We start from the raw sequence: 16,226 nt of genomic DNA on the forward strand, positions 1-16,226 counted from the left end.
CACCACCACCCCCACCACCACCACCATCACCACCACCCCCATCACCACCACCACCACCACCACCACCACCACCACCACCAGGGGTCGCCTCCCACACCTCGTATCTCCAACACAAGTCAAGATGCTCTCAAATCCCCCGGAGTAATCTCCAGCAATCTGACGTCACAGTTTCTTCCCGTCAACTTTCACTGTCGCCTTCCGGGTCAAGGAAGTTACTGTCTGTTTCTTTCCCTATTGTGCGTTCCCCATTGTATAGGGAGCAGGTCAGACAGATGAAAGAGACGGGCGAGTTGACGGTGAGACGGGCAGGTCCAGTCATACATGATGGGTGACGCTGACCGGTGACCTAACTTGACCTTTGACCTGTTTCGCATCATAACTAGCGCGTTATAGTAATAACGTCATTCTACCACCATCACCAGCTTCCGCTACGTTAATAACACCATCACTAAGCCACCAATTACACCATCAACCATAACAGTAACACCATCACCATACAACCAACGCCCCACCAATAACAACCACACCATCACTGCCTTTACCACCACCTCTACCAACATCACCACCACCACCATCACCCCCGCTAAATACAACAGAAATAACATCATGACAATTTTCCCAACTAACTCCATCACACAAATAAGTAATTTCCCCTCAACACAACCTTAACCAACCCCGTCACAACACACACATTCACTACAACACAACCAAAGTTATTAAACATAGCGGAAAGGACAGCAAAACACTGAGGGGAGACACGACGTGTATTTACGATTCAAAGAATGGAGAGAGAGAGAGAGAGAGAGAGAGAGAGAGAGAGAGAGAGAGAGAGAGAGAGAGAGAGAGAGAGAGAGAGAGAGAGAGAGAGAGAGAGAGAAAGAGAGAGAGAGAGAGAGACAGAGAGAGAGACAGAGAGAGAGAGAGAGAGAGAGAGAGAGAGAGAGAGAGAGAGAGAGAGAGAGAGAGAGAGAGAGAGAGAGAGAGAGAGAGAGAGAGAGAGAGACGGATAAAGTGAGGGGAGAGAGAGAGTAAGATAATGTTTAGCATAAGCAAGGGTGGAACACGTTTTCATGTATGGAAACTGGAGTCCCACCTGAGCCTTTGGAATAAGGAGAACAAGAACAAGTGTCTGCTAGAGTTCAACGGTGGCAAAAGCAATGTAATGAAGTTATATGAGAAGTTGTGTAGAATTTATCCCAAATTTTAACAAGTTAAATAGCCGAGATATACCATAGATACGATTTTGAATATATATAATGTGAATACCACTGAGAACACGTACAAGGAATACCAACCAGTTTAGTGTCAGTTTAAGGGCTATCAGGAGGCCTGGTCGAAGACCGGGCCGCGGGGACGCTAAGCCCCGGAAGCACCTCAAGGTATCAACCTCTGGAGGGTTATTAAGGCCACCACAATAGCTAACTGACCATCCAGCAAGGATTATTTAACCCTAATCATTATCCAGGACTAAAGGATATTCTTCAGTGTATATACACAAACAAATGGAGAACATCTCAAGATGTATATATATATATATACCTGAGGGCCCGGCCCGTCACTGACTAGTGTTGACCTTTGACCTCTCTGGCCTCTGACCTCCAGGGTGACCAAAAACATGTTTTTCCACTTTTATTCTACCTGGGCGTATTAATATTTTAAAGCAAGGGAAAGGTAGAGGGGGAGAGAGAGAGAGAGAGAATAAATAACAGCATCAGGTGATACAGGAACAGCAAGAGGAATAGTAAAACGAACGAATAAACAAGAAATCAAATAAAAACAATTCGAATCATCAAAAAATAAATCACTCGTCTGAAAGTTTGACTTAAAGCATCTAAATAATAAAATATTGAGCAAGGCGATCCCTAAAATTTATATATATATATATATATATATATATATATATATATATATATATATATATATATATATATATATAGAGCAAGAAGCAAGAGGAACAAGAAGAACAGCAGCAACAAGAGACACACCAATTGAATTCCAATTGGACTTGCAAACTGAGATTCTGTGACTTTAAAACTGAGAGACAAGAAATGTGAGAAAAAAAAGATGAAATAGAAGTCTGAGTTGATTTGGCTTACTGGATTATGGTTCAAGGGAGCAAGAGAGAGAGAGAGAGAGAGAGAGAGAGAGAGAGAGAGAGAGAGAGAGAGAGAGAGAGAGAGAGAGAGAGAGAGAATGAATAGGTTGGTGTTTGTGAGAGTGAGTGGGTGAGATCTCTCTCTCTCTCTCTCTCTCTCTCTCTCTCTCTCTCTCTCTCTCTCTCTCTCTCTCTCTCTCTCTCTCTCTCTCTCTCTCTCTCTCTCTCTCTCTCTCTCTCTCTCTCTCTCTCTCTCCTTTACACTGGTTATAGACACTTCACGCATCGCCTCTCCCGTTTTCAATGGCTGGCGTCACACCGGGGGAGACTTGTCTAAACTTTTCAAGTTGGTAAAGGAAATAGTAGTTTCAATTGCTATCGTTTCTGTGTCTCGTCTTGGAATTGTTTAGTTTTTTTTCGTAAGTTAATAAGATATTTAACGAATTGATCTTATTACATATCTTATTTTCGTTATTAATTGTAATTGATATTTAACCATTATCAACAATAACGTAATTGTCAGGATTTTCGTCTTATCTTGAGGTTATCTTGAGATGATTTCCTCGACCAGGCCTCCACCCCCAAGAAGCAACCCGTGACAGCTGACTAACACCCAGGTACCTATTTTACTGCTAGGTAACAGGGCCGTAGGGTGAAAGAAACTCTGCCCATTGTTTCTCGCCGGCACCTGGGATCGAACCCGGGACCACAGGATCACAAGTCCAGCGTGCTGTCCGCTCGGCCGACCGGCTCTCGGTCTTGTGATAATTTAATTATTTCTTCTGTAAAATATTAATTACAATCCACAGTTTTGCTCCATCACCATCTTTGTCACCACCACCATCACCACCACCATCACCATCATCACTACCTCCTCCACCACCACAACACCACCATCATTAGGGTGCTGGGTGTTGGGTATGGGTGCTGGGAGCTAGGTATGGGGGCTGGATTGCTGCTAGGGGGGGAGTACGGTGCTAACCTAACTCCCCATACCTAGAAGAGCGTGTACATAGCCTCCAGCTCATGGACCACCACTCTTAGTAGTTTCCTAATGTGAAATGTATTCTGTAACTCCCTCAATATAAGATGAAGAATCTTAGAATTACAATAAACTTATCTACTGAAGACGAGAAGTCCTTAGCTGGTGGGAGTAGCAAGTTCTGCTTCTCTCTCTCCTGAGTGACAATTCCTCAAGTGTCTACGTATCCCTCGGAGGTGTTCGAGGGCGACCCAACAGGAATGATGCAACCTTCATCCACCTGCAAGATAAATGCAATTCAGTACTTAGTGGTCAGATTAAACTTAATGTTATGCATCGTGCACTGAACCGCTTAGTTTAGTAGGGGTCTAATCTTCCATTGTGTTGTCTTGCTAAGAATATTACTATCTGAACTGTGCAAGAATTAATGCTTGGGTTCTTATTGATGTTAATTTGTTTATTGCAACTTATATTACTTTAGTTGTAAACAGTTGTAATAATTGTGTGTGTGTGTGTGTTTGTGTGTGTGTGTGTGTGTGTGTGTGTGTGTGTGTGTGTGTGTGTGTGTGTGTTTGTGTGTGTGTGTGTGTGTGTGTGTGTGTGTGTACTCACCTAGTTGTGTTTGCAGGGGTTGAGCTCTGGCTCTGTGGTCCCGCCTCTCAACCGTCAATCAACAGGTGTACAGATTCCTGAGCCTACTGGGCTCTGTCATATCTACACTTGAAACTGTGTATGGAGTCAGCCTCCACCACATCACTGCCTAATGCATTCCATTTGTCAACCACTCTGACACTAAAAAAGTTCTTTCTAATATCTGTGTGTGTGTGTGTGTGTGTGTGTGTGTGTGTGTGTGTGTGTGTGTGTGTGTGTGTGTGTGTGTGTGTGTGTGTACTTACCTAATTTACCTAATTGTGCTTGCGGGGGTTGAGCTCTGGCTCTTTGGTCCCGCCTCTCAACTGTCAATCAACTGGTGTACAGATTCCTGTCTACTGGGCTCTATCATAGTGTGTGTGTGTGTGTGTGTGTGTGTGTGTGTGTGTGTGTGTGTGTGTGTGTGTGTGTGTGTGTGTGTGTGTGTGTGTGTGTGTGCGTGTGCGTGTGTGATTGTGTGTGTATAACTATGTATCCCACCACCACCAGTAACATTCTTGTACCAAATATCAGCCGACATTCTCCACCTGTGCCAAGACACGCCAGGCACGACAGCTAAGCCCTAACCAAATATCAAACCAACTCCCCAGAAAACAACCGTTGTTTTCTCACAAACTATCGGCCCCGTAATTACCACTTGAGACAAACAAGCAAGCACCGGCAAACACAAACACACCAAGGAATACAAACAAGCCAAACAAGCAAGGAAACACAGGGCGATGACTGAGAGTTTGAAAGGGGTGCTTGCTGGGGGGGGGGGAGGGGAATAAGTGAATAGTGAGGATGTAGGGACAGGAAGGAGAGGTTAGGAGGGGGGGGGGATTGAATGACTGGGGAGAGGGGGTTAATGGGTAGTGTGGTGGGGGGGGGGGGGGGGGTTTAGGAGAGTAATGATAAGGGTATGAAAAGTTTGAGGATTGACGGGGCTGAGAATGAGGGTCTGAGGCTATATGGGATTTATGGGGCTGCGAAGGAGAGTCAGGTGTGTGGAGTGTGGAAGATTGTCAGGTTTGTGGGGTGTGGAAGGAGAGTCAGGTGTGTGGGGTGTGGAAGGAGAGTCAGGTGTGTGGGGTTCTGGAGGTGTGATAGGAAATAAAGAAAACTAGGAAGAGATGCGAGGCAGATGTATTAGAAATGTTAACGAGGTGCAGATGTGTACTCAACTAACAACCTTGCCAGTCTTAGCTGCTGGGCCCCGCCTCACAACGAATGGTGTGATGTTAGTTAGTGTGCTATTGTTCAATCCGTATTGAACAGTCGTTCAATCAGTCGACCTCCACCACTCTCACACTTAAGCCACCACTCTCACAAAGAGCCAGAGCTCAACCCCCGCAAGCACAACTAGGTGAGTACTTAACATGGAGTCGACCTCCACCACTCTCACACTTAACATGGAGTCGACCTCCACCACTCTCACACTTAACATGGAGTCGACCTCCACCACTCTGACACTTAACATGGAGTCGACCTCCACCACTCTCACACTTAACATGGAGTCGACCTCCACCACTCTCACACTTAACATGGAGTCGACCTCCACCACTCTCACACTTAACATGGAGTCGACCTCCACCACTCTCACACTTAACATGGAGTCGACCTCCACCACTCTCACACTTAACATGGAGTCGACCTCCACCACTCACACTTAACATGGAGTCGACCTCCACCACTCTCACACTTAACATGGAGTCGACCTCCACCACTCTCACACTTAACATGGAGTCGACCTCCACCACTCTCACACTTAACATGGAGTCGACCTCCACCACTCTCACACTTAACATGGAGTCGACCTCCACCACTCTACACTTCACGTATGGAGTCGCCCTCGACAACTCCACCATCAGGGTATCATTCACTCCACTTCCTCACCAGGCTAACTCGGAAGATATATTTTAGTGCCCAAGTGACATATCTGGGCACTTAAGCTCTTATGCTCCTTTGTTCTTGTTTCCTCATTTAAAATAATCACCCGCGTGTATGAGGACTCACGGATTTGCACTCACTCAATCCTCCAGGAGTGAACTTAGGACGTCGCCTTCCAAGTCGCTAGTTGTCTAATGCCTCACCTATTTTCCCTATCATTTCTACTTAAAGTTATGAATAGAGTTTGCTTCCACAACCTGTTCCTTTACGCCATTCCATTTTCCCATTACTCTTACGCTAAATGAAAACTTCATTAACATTTCTGTGACTCCTCTGAGTCTCAAGCTTCCATCCGGGTCCTCTGTTTCTGTTGGCCTTCATTGAGAACATTTCTTCCCTTTCCACTCTGTCTATCCCCCTCTAAGTATTTTATACGTCCGTATCATGTCTCCTCTCGCATTCCTGTTTTCTAGCGACGTCAGGTCTAAGTTCTTTAAGTATTTCTTCATACCGAATCCTTCGCAATTCTGGGTCAGGCATCGTGGCAACTTTCTGAACCTTTTTTATTTGTCTTGTGTGTGTATTTAGTTGGGCCTCCATGATGGGGCAGAATACTCTACCTGTGGTCTCACGTAGGTGGTGTACACCGATCTAAATGCTTTCCTATTAAGGTTTGCGAATGAAGTTCTGAATTTTGTTACTATAGAATATGATGGTGATGTTATCACATTTATATGAGCCTTTGAAGTTAGGTGTCATGTCCACTCGCAGGCTTTTTTCTCTAGAGGTTACATGGAAGTAGTTTCCCTTCATTGTGTGCTGGCCTTTTGGTCTCCAGCCAACTGCTCCCATTTACATCAGCTTACACTGACTGGTGTTGAAATCCAGTAACCATTTCTCGGACCAACTATGCAGATTATCCAAGTCATGTTGGATGTGTTTATATTATCAACATATCAAAGCCAGAGAGAGAGACGAGTGTCAATAATGTGAAGAAGAACAGTTTCAAAGTACTCTAAATAGAGACAGGTTCCCCCTCTCCCTCTGTTCTTGCCCATCTCTACATGGAATACTTTGGAACTGTTTTTCTTCCTACTATTAACACTCGTCTCTCTCTCTGGCTTCGCTATGTTGATGACACTTTTTTGCCTCACGACCCTTTTCCAGTTTTTCCTTTCCTCTTTTAACAATCTGGTTGATACCTGGTCTCTCCTCTTCAGGCCTCTCAATCAGGCTCCTTCTATCATTTTCAAAGTTGAAAGAGCATTTAATTCCCTCTTTCCTGTTCTTGGTATACATGTTCACAGCTCTGTGTCCGGGTTCTCTTTCTCTGTCTACCTCAAGCCTATATACAGTGGTATGTACATTCTCTTCTGTTCCTACCATCCTCCTTCTGTCTCTCGTCTCTCTCTCTCTTCCTCCGGGTGCTACGCATCAGTGGCCTTCGGTTTCTGGATTCTGAAATTCCTATTATTTACACATCTTTCTCTCGCCTTGGTTACGCCTTACAGTCTATCAACTGAGCCTATTCTCAAGCTAAAATAAATTTATTTCACCCCAAACCTGTTTCCAACACTAGTACCACTGTGCTCTGCCTTCCCTACATATCTGAACTCAAAAATCTAATACCCTTCGTCCTCTTGACATAAAGCTCGCTTTTCGACAAACTCTTGCTAGTAATCTGGTTCACACTGCTCCTCCTGCTTCTAATGCTGCTGGTGTCTACTCTATTTCCTGTTTGTCTTGTACTCTCCAATAGTTTGGGAAATTGGCCGTACTCTCAATGATTTAAGTAACACAAAAGAAGTGTTAAGTCCGCAGACACAAGCAATGCTCCTCTTCTGTCATGTTAGGGACTCTTAATCATCCTACTGATTGGTCTTCTAAAATAATCTTTCCTGCCTCTATACTCTTCACAGACGCCGTCTTGTCGAGTCGGCTCTGATACACAACATACCCAACATGAACCTGCTGGCTTTGTTGCTGTTGACTCTTCCTTTTCCCAGTACATAGTTAGATGCCCCAACCTTCTTAACAAACGTGATCTGCCTTAAGCTTCGGCGGCCCTCTCTAGCCTCTCTTTCCTTTGTCTCTTACGTTACTAAGTGTCTTCTCCTCCTCATTTGGTCTCTTGTAGTTTGTGTATTTGGTTTATTTCCCTTCATGTTTTTTCCTAACTTTTTCCTTATTATACCTTTTGCCATTATTCTTCCTTTTTTCCTTATCTCTTACCTTTCCTTTACTTATTATACCTTTTGTCATTATTCTTCCCTTTTTCCTTATCTCTTACCTTTCCTTTACTTTACCTGATTCTCTTATTCTTTCCTTTCCTTTTCTCTTATTCTTACCTTTGTGTCTTTTTTATCATTCATCATATTTTTACCATTCTCATTCTTACCTTTCATCTTATTCTTATCTTCACCCCCCTCTCTAACCTTTTAAAATCTTACTCCTATCTTTTATCTTGTTCTCACCTTTTTTTCTTTCATATGATATATCATATGATATCATATGATGATATCATATATCATCATATCTTCAGCCACGTTATTAGCACTATAGAACTATTGTGACTCGTCGTGTGCTTACCTATCAATGTCTACGAGGGGTTGAGCTCTAGCTCTGCATGCCCCAACTTGCCGTGTACTGGCTGTATGTTCATTTTTATCTATTCTGACTTTCAACTGCTTTGTCGACTAGTGGTGTTAAAGTTGAGCATGGAGGTGGCTTCCACAACTGTGTGTGTGTGTGTGTGTGTGTGTGTGTGTGTGTGTGTGTGTGTGTGTGTGTGTGTGTGTGTACTCACCTAATTGTGCTTGCTGGGGGGGGGGTTGAGCTCTGGCCCTTTGATCCCACCTCTCAACTGTCAATTAACTGGTGTACTGATCGTTGAGCCTCCTGGGCTCTATCATATTTATATCTGTGTGTGCGTGTGCGTGTGTGTGTGCGTGCGTACGTGCATGTGGAACACTCAACGGTCGACTGAGTACGTTCACCCTGTGGTACTGACAACAGCTCAGTAGCACAACCTCCTCCTGCTCCTCTAGATCTTGTCTGTCTTCTTTCTGTCTGTCTGTCTCTGTCTGTGCCTGTCTGTCTCCGTGTGTCTTCTTCTCTCAGTCCCTACCTGTCACTCTGTCTGGAAATGACGTAGGTAGAGAAGGTGTTAAGAGGGGGTAGAAATAGCTTAAACTACTCTATCCCTTTGAGATGTATTTCTTTCTTGTCTCAAGAAACATACTTGAACTTGAAGTAGGTGTTAATGAACGACCTGACTGGGAGATAAACGAGGCCTAAGATGACTGACTGGCTGACTGCTGCCAGTACACAGCCTTAAGGAAGACTTAAGTCTAAATATTGAACGCATGTTACAGGACTCGTCAGACTGGCGACAGAAAATTATAGGAAAGCTTTCCTATAATTTCCTTTCATGCAGCTTTCTCACACACACACACACACACACACACACACACACACACACACACACACGTACCTTGTCAAGCACAAGACGAAGCTGGAAAAAGTCCAAAGGTATGCTACTAGACTAGTCCCAGAACTAAGAGGCATGAGTTATGAGGAAAGGCTGCGGGAAATGCACCTCACGACACTGGAAGACAGAAGAGTAAGGGGGGACATGATCACAACCTACAAAATCCTCAGGGGAATCGACCGGGTAAACAAGGACGAACTTTTCAACACTGGTGGGACGCGAACAAGGGGACACAGGTGGAAGCTGAGTACCCAAATGAGCCACAGAGACGTTAGAAAGAACTTTTTCAGTGTCAGAGTAGTTAGCAAATGGAATGCATTAGGAAGTGATGTGGTGGAGGCTGACTCCATTCACAGTTTCAAATGTAGATATGATAGAGCCCAATAGGCTCAGGAATCTGTACACCAGTTGATTGACGGTTGAGAGGCGGGACCAAAGAGCCAGAGCTCAACCCCCGCAAGCACAATTAGGTGAGTACAATTAGGTGAGTACACACACACACACACACACACATATATATATATATATATATATATATATATATATATATATATATATATATATATATATATATATATATATATATATATATATATATATATATATATATATATATATATATATATATATATATTGTGGTGATGCCCAGGCATCTACTTAACCCACTAAGCCGTGACAGGACAAAAGCCTATCAATCAACCTGGAACAGTGCTGAATTCTCTGGGAGGTGGAGGAGACTCGAACCAGTGTACAACAATGACTTTACCATATGACCGCCAACACTCTGGCCCGCGGGTATGGGCACGGTGGTGGTGGTGGAGGAAATATTGGATGGTGGATGATTGGATGATTCCCGTAGCCCGTAGCCATCTTTTTTTTGGCGGAACAATGATGGAGAAAAACATAAAAGTGAGGAAGGACTGTGATGGAGAAAATGTGGGAGGGGTGGAGTGGATGATGGAGAGGAAATTGAAGGGGGGTGATGTACTTGCCTAGTTGTGTTTGCGGGGGTTGAGCTTTGGCTCTTTGGTCCCGCCTCTCAATTGTCAATCAACTGGTGTACAGGTTCCTGAGCCTACTGGGCTCTATCATATCTACACTTGAAAATGTGTATGGAGTCAGCCTCCACCACATCACTGCCTAATGCATTCCAATTACTAACTAGTCTGACACTGAAAAAGTTCTTTCTAACGTCTCTGTGGCTCATTTGGGTACTCAGCTTCCACCTGTATCCCCTTGTTCGTGTCCCACCCGTGCTAAAGAGTTTGTCTTTGTCCATCCTGTCAATTTCCCTGAGAATTTTGTAGGTGGTTATCATGTCTCCCCTTACTCTTCTGTTTTCCAGAGACATGAGGTTTAGCTCCCGTAGCCTTTCCTCGTAGCTCATACCTTTCAGTTCCGGGACGAGTCTGGTGGCATACCGCTGAATCTTCTCTAACTTTGTCTTGTAGTGTTTGCGTAAATATTGTTAGTGCATGTTGGGCACATTGATTGATAAAGATTAAGCCACGCAAGAGGTGGCACGGGCATGAATAACCCGTAAACAATCTATGAGCCTATGAAGGCCATAGATGTTGTTCAAGTTTAATCATTACTTCTTCCATCCCTCCCCCCCCCTCCCTCGTCCCATCCCAAATCCTTATCCTTATCCCTTCCCAGTCTTATATAGTCGTAATGGCTTGGTGCTTTCCCCTGATAGTTTCCTTCCTTCCTTATAGCTTGGGCTCTTGTTTGCTAGAGAACAACTAGGTAACTGTGTCATAGTTGGTCCCTGGGGGGGGGGGTCATCTTTGTTTACATTAGTACTCTCAACCACCTTCACCTTGTTGTAGACAATTATACTCCGTTATGAGGGGTAGTTTAGCGCTATGTGGTCATACATACCGCATACAATGAACAAATCCACAAGGGCCGTGACGAGGATTCGAACCTGCGTCCGGGAGCATCCCAGACACTGCCTTAATCGTGTGATACAGCATACAGTAATATACAGTGTAATACAGCGTGTCCAGCATGGGGTTACAGTGTAATATACTCACTGTTCACGTCACCGTTACCCTCCCCCCCCCCACCCCATCACCTGTGGGTGGGTTAAAGAGAAATGGTTATGGGAAAAGAAGTAGGGATAATTGATAGGGGGCAAGCGTGGTGAGAGGGAAAGGGGAAGGAAGAGGAGGGGGTTATTAGGGAGTGGGGGGGGGGTAAGGGGGTGAGTGGGGGGAGGGTGGGGGCGTGGGGGGAGGGGGTGGGGCAAGGGTCGACTACCTGGGAAGGGTCAGGTAACTGTGGTGGGGGGGGGGGGGGGGAGGCGGGGTCTCCACCACCCCGCACACCCCCAAATCCTCCCCACTAACCTTACCCCCCCAACCCCAAACCCCCACCAGCAGGTCAATGGGGCAACCCTTGTCCACGCGCCAGGGATGGGGAGGGGTGGGAGGGGATGTACAAAGCTAGTAGTACAAAGCTAACTAGCTCAAATGTACAAAGTCCAAATGTACTCACTAGAAAGAAGACGAGAGAGATATCAAATAATATACACCTGGAAGATACTGGAGGGCCAAGTACCAAATCTACACAGTAAAATAACAACATACTGGAGTGAACGATATGGAAGAAAATGTAGAATAGAACCAGTGAAGAGCAGAGGTGCCATAGGCACAATCAGAGAACACTGTATAAACATCAGAGGTCCGCGGTTGTTCAACGTCCTCCCAGCAAGCATAAGAAATATTGCCGGAACAACCGTGGACATTTTCAAGAGGAAACTAGATTTATTCCTCCAAGGAGTGCCGGACCAACCGGGCTGTGGTGGGTATGTGGGCCTGCGGGCCGCTCCAAGCAACAGCCTGGTGGACCAAACTCTCACAAGTCAAGCCTGGCCTCGGGCCGGGCTTGGGGAGTAGAAGAACTCCCAGAACCCCATCAACCAGGTATCAACCAGCTGTGTACCTGTTGTGTTACACCCAAACTACTCTGACTATAAAATTCTTTGTGGCATCTAGCCTTGAAGAGTTGTGGCTGGAGGTGGCTTCCTCAACTTCCTCTTTTAGAGCAGTCCACTTCCGGTAGAGGGTACGAGTACTTTCTTATGTCCCTTCGGCTCTTTTTTTTAGAAGAGGATGGAGAGGCGCAGCTGACACACCTGGAGCACCTGCCACACCTGGAGCACCTGACACACCTGAAATACCTGCCACACACCTGGCCTCATCAAACGAGCGTGTGGGAGGATCTGGTGAAATATAACGCGTTTTGGTAGATGTGTCACGACACAGCGACCGTGTGTCATGACACCATATGACCGTGTATGTGATGGTGAGTGTGTCATCACCATCATCACAGTGACAGTGAGTGTATCACCATCACAGTCTACCAGACTCCCATCGTGACTCTCAGTCCTCCTCACCAAAACCTTCCACACTCAACAGTCCAACAAAATTAAATTAAAAGATGAATAAAAAAATTAGTACACTCTTTAAGTGTACCCACTTTGTACCCAGTTTGTACTCCGTTTGTACCCACTTTGTACTCCGTTTGTACTCCGTTTGTACCCACTTTGTACCCAGTTTGTACTCCGTTTGTACCAACTTTGTACCCAGTTTGTACTCCGTTTGTACCCACTTTGTACTCCGTTTGTACCCACTTTGTACCCAGTTTGTACTCCGTTTGTACCCACTTTGTACTCCGTTTGTACCCACTTTGTACTCCGTTTGTACCCACTTTGTACTCCGTTTGTACCCACTTTGTACTCCGTTTGTACCCACTTTGTACTCCGTTTGTACCCACTTTGTACTCATTTGTACCCACTTTGCACTCCGTTTGTACCCAGTTTGTACTCTATTTGTACCCAATTTGTACCAACTTTTGTACCCAGTTTAAGTGAGTGCAGAAGACACTTGATTAAGTGTAAGGACGGTATTACTCGGGAAGGAAGCCATATCAGACTGGCATCTTAATGGTCTACAGTACAGGTGCGTACAATATGACACCGATATAATTACCGGTGAGTTTAATTACCTTTAATTAGTTTAATATAATTACCCCCCTTGTATAGCTAACATGTATTAGCATTGTCTGCTGTAATCCTTACGAAAGAATTCGACGACGTCGTAAGTAGGAAGCTACAGGCGGACACCGGTCGCCAAGGGTTATCTTGAGGTTATCTTGAGATGATTTCGGGTCTTTTTAAGTGTCCCCGCGGCCCGGTCCTCGACCAGGCCTCCACCCCCAGGAAGCAGCCTGTGACAGCTGACTAACTCCCAGGTACCTATTTTACTGCTAGGTAACAGGGGCATAGGGTGAAAGAAACTCTGCCCATTGTTTCTCGCCGGCGCCCGGGATCGAACCCGGGATCACAGGATCACGCGTCCAGTGTTCTGTCCGCTCAGCCACCGGCTGGTTAAAAATGAATGGTGCCCAACGACGTAAATGATCGGGGATTGAACGCTGACCTGCAAGAAACGAGGCTGTCGCTCCACTATCCAGTCCAAGTGGGACATCTAAAAAAATGAACCGCCAAACGTGGGGCTCGAACCCACGACCTCGAGATTAAGAGTCTCGTGCTCTACCGACTGAGCTAGCCGGGCGCGGTAGCTGGGAACTATACTGAAGATTCAGCTGCTGGGAACAAAAAGTTCCACGTAGCACGGGCTATGGTGAGCCCGTAGTGGACTTACCTGGCACAGGAGCGGGGCTGTAACTGTACCACTGCAGCTCTGGAGACTGTGTGAAATATATGTTACATTGGACATACCACGAATATGGCAGACCTGGCAGCCTCACCCTATCCTTCGCCGCTCCCTATGATGAAGGAGGTTAGGTGAATGGTAGAGTGAGGTGTACCCACACTTGTAAATGTCTAGCTCTCTCCTTGTAAGCCGCCCGGCCCGCTCCTGTGCCAGGTAAGTTACGGGCTCACCATAGCCCGTGCTACTTGGAACTTGTTCCGAGCAGCTTAATCTATAACAACAACAACCTTCTAAGCTTTCCGGGCTATAAATACCCGTGAATACCTTACAAGATCTTCATCAATCTTGTAAGATCAGTATAACTCTGTCAGTTAAACAATGAAGATTCACACTAACAACGTTATCGTGAATAACTGAACTCAATTACAGGCTCACTATAGCCCGTGCTACATGGGCTTTAGTGAAACATTTCGTTCTGAGAAGCTAAACAGTAAAATAACCCCCCCCCCCCTGTAGTTTCATTATATATTGTTTTGAATGTGATCCTTTCTATTCTGCTCAATGTGTTATTCGTTATCATCCCATAACAGTGCATGTGTGACCTTAGATCATCTTATGACACTTTGTGTGTGTGTGTTCCTGTGTCATCCATCGCTGTCTGGGGTGTCATCCAACGCTGTCTGGGGTGTCATCCAACGCTGTCTGGGGTGTCATCCAACGCTGTCTGGGGTGTCATCCAACGCTGTCTGGGGTGTCATCCAACGCTGCCTGGGGTGTCATCCATCGCTGCCTGGGGTGTCATCCATCGCTGCCTGGGGTGTCATCCAACGCTGTCTGGGGTGTCATCCAACGCTGCCTGGGGTGTCATCCATCGCTGCCTGGGGTGTCATCCACGCTGCCTGGGGGTGTCATCCACGCTGCCTGGGGTGTCATCCACGCTGCCTGGGGTGTCATCCACGCTGCCTGGGGTGTCATCCAACGCTGTCTGGGGTGTCATCCACGCTGCCTGGGGTGTCATCCACGCTGCCTGGGGTGTCATCCACGCTGCCTGGGGTGTCATCCATCGCTGCCTGGGGTGTCATCCACGCTGCCTGGGGGTGTCATCCACGCTGCCTGGGGTGTCATCCACGCTGCCTGGGGGTGTCATCCACGCTGCCTGGGGTGTCATCCATCGCTGCCTCAGGCGTCATCCATCGCTGCCTGGGGTGTCATCCATCGCTGCCTGGGGTGTCATCCACGCTGCCTGGGGGTGTCATCCACGCTGCCTGGGGTGTCATCCACGCTGCCTGGGGGTGTCATCCACGCTGCCTGGGGTGTCATCCATCGCTGCCTGGGGTGTCATCCATCGCTGCCTGGGGTGTCATCCACGCTGCCTGGGGGTGTCATCCACGCTGCCTGGGGTGTCATCCAACGCTGTCTGGGGTGTCATCCATCGCTGCCTGGGGTGTCATCCATTGCTGCCTGGGGTGTCATCCACGCTGCCTGGGGTGTCATACAACGCTGCCTGGGGTGTCATCCATCGCTGCCTGGGGTGTCATCCATCGCTGCCTGGGGTGTCATACAACGCTGCCTGGGGTGTCATCCATCGCTGCCTGGGGTGTCATCCATCGCTGCCTGGGGTGTCATACAACGCTGCCTGGGGTGTCATCCATCGCTGCCTGGGGTGTCATACAACGCTGCCTGGGGTGTCATCCATCGCTGCCTGGGGTGTCATCCAACGCTGCCTGGGGTGTCATCCATCGCTGCCTGGGGTGTCATCCAACGCTTCCTGGGGTGTCATCCATCGCTGCCTGGGGTGTCATCCATCGCTGCCTGGGGTGTCATCCACGCTGCCTGGGGGTGTCATCCACGCTGCCTGGGGTGTCATCCAACGCTGTCTGGGGTGTCATCCATCGCTGCCTGGAGTGTCATCCATTGCTGCCTGGGGTGTCATACAACGCTGTCTGGGTGTCATCCATCGCTGCCTGGGGTGTCATCCAACGCTGTCTGGGGTGTCATCCATCGCTGCCTGGGGTGTCATCCAACGCTGTCTGGGGTGTCATCCATCGCTGCCTGGGGTGTCATCCATTGCTGCCTGGGGTGTCATACAACGCTGTCTGGGGTGTCATCCATCGCTGCCTGGGGTGTCATCCATCGCTGCCTGGGGTGTCATCCATCGCTGCCTGGGGTGTCATCCATCGCTGCCTGGGGTGTCAGCCACGCTGCCTGGGGTGTCATCCATCGCTGCCTGGGGTGTCATCCAACGCTGCCTGGGGTGTCATCCATCGCTGCCTGGGGTGTCATCCAACGCTGCCTGGGGTGTCATCCATCGCTGCCTGGGGTGTCATCCATCGCTGCCTGGGGTGTCATCCACGCTGCCTGGGGTGTCATCCATCGCTGCCTGGGGTGTCATCCATCGCTGCCTGGGGTGTCATCCATCGCTGCCTGGGGTGTCATACAACGCTGCCTGGGGTG

The 16,226-nt window shown here is 47.3% G+C and overlaps 1 protein-coding gene and 1 non-coding gene across 2 annotated transcripts in view; both read right to left on the reverse strand.

Annotated features, from left to right (window-relative positions):
• asun (integrator complex subunit 13 asun) overlaps positions 1-16,226 on the reverse strand; it is a 476,385-nt gene that overhangs the window by 61,865 nt on the left and 398,294 nt on the right. The window contains exon 2 of the mRNA XM_069325991.1: positions 3,205-3,357. The gene's annotated coding sequence lies outside the window, so the exon portion shown is untranslated. The remainder of the gene's footprint in view (positions 1-3,204; positions 3,358-16,226) is intronic.
• Positions 13,598-13,670, reverse strand: TRNAK-CUU (transfer RNA lysine (anticodon CUU)). The gene has a single exon. It is a non-coding gene; the product is annotated as a tRNA-Lys (tRNA).

Source organism: Procambarus clarkii, chromosome 17 (assembly GCF_040958095.1).
Source record: "Procambarus clarkii isolate CNS0578487 chromosome 17, FALCON_Pclarkii_2.0, whole genome shotgun sequence".
In the NCBI taxonomy this organism is placed as follows: Eukaryota; Metazoa; Arthropoda; class Malacostraca; order Decapoda; family Cambaridae; genus Procambarus; species Procambarus clarkii.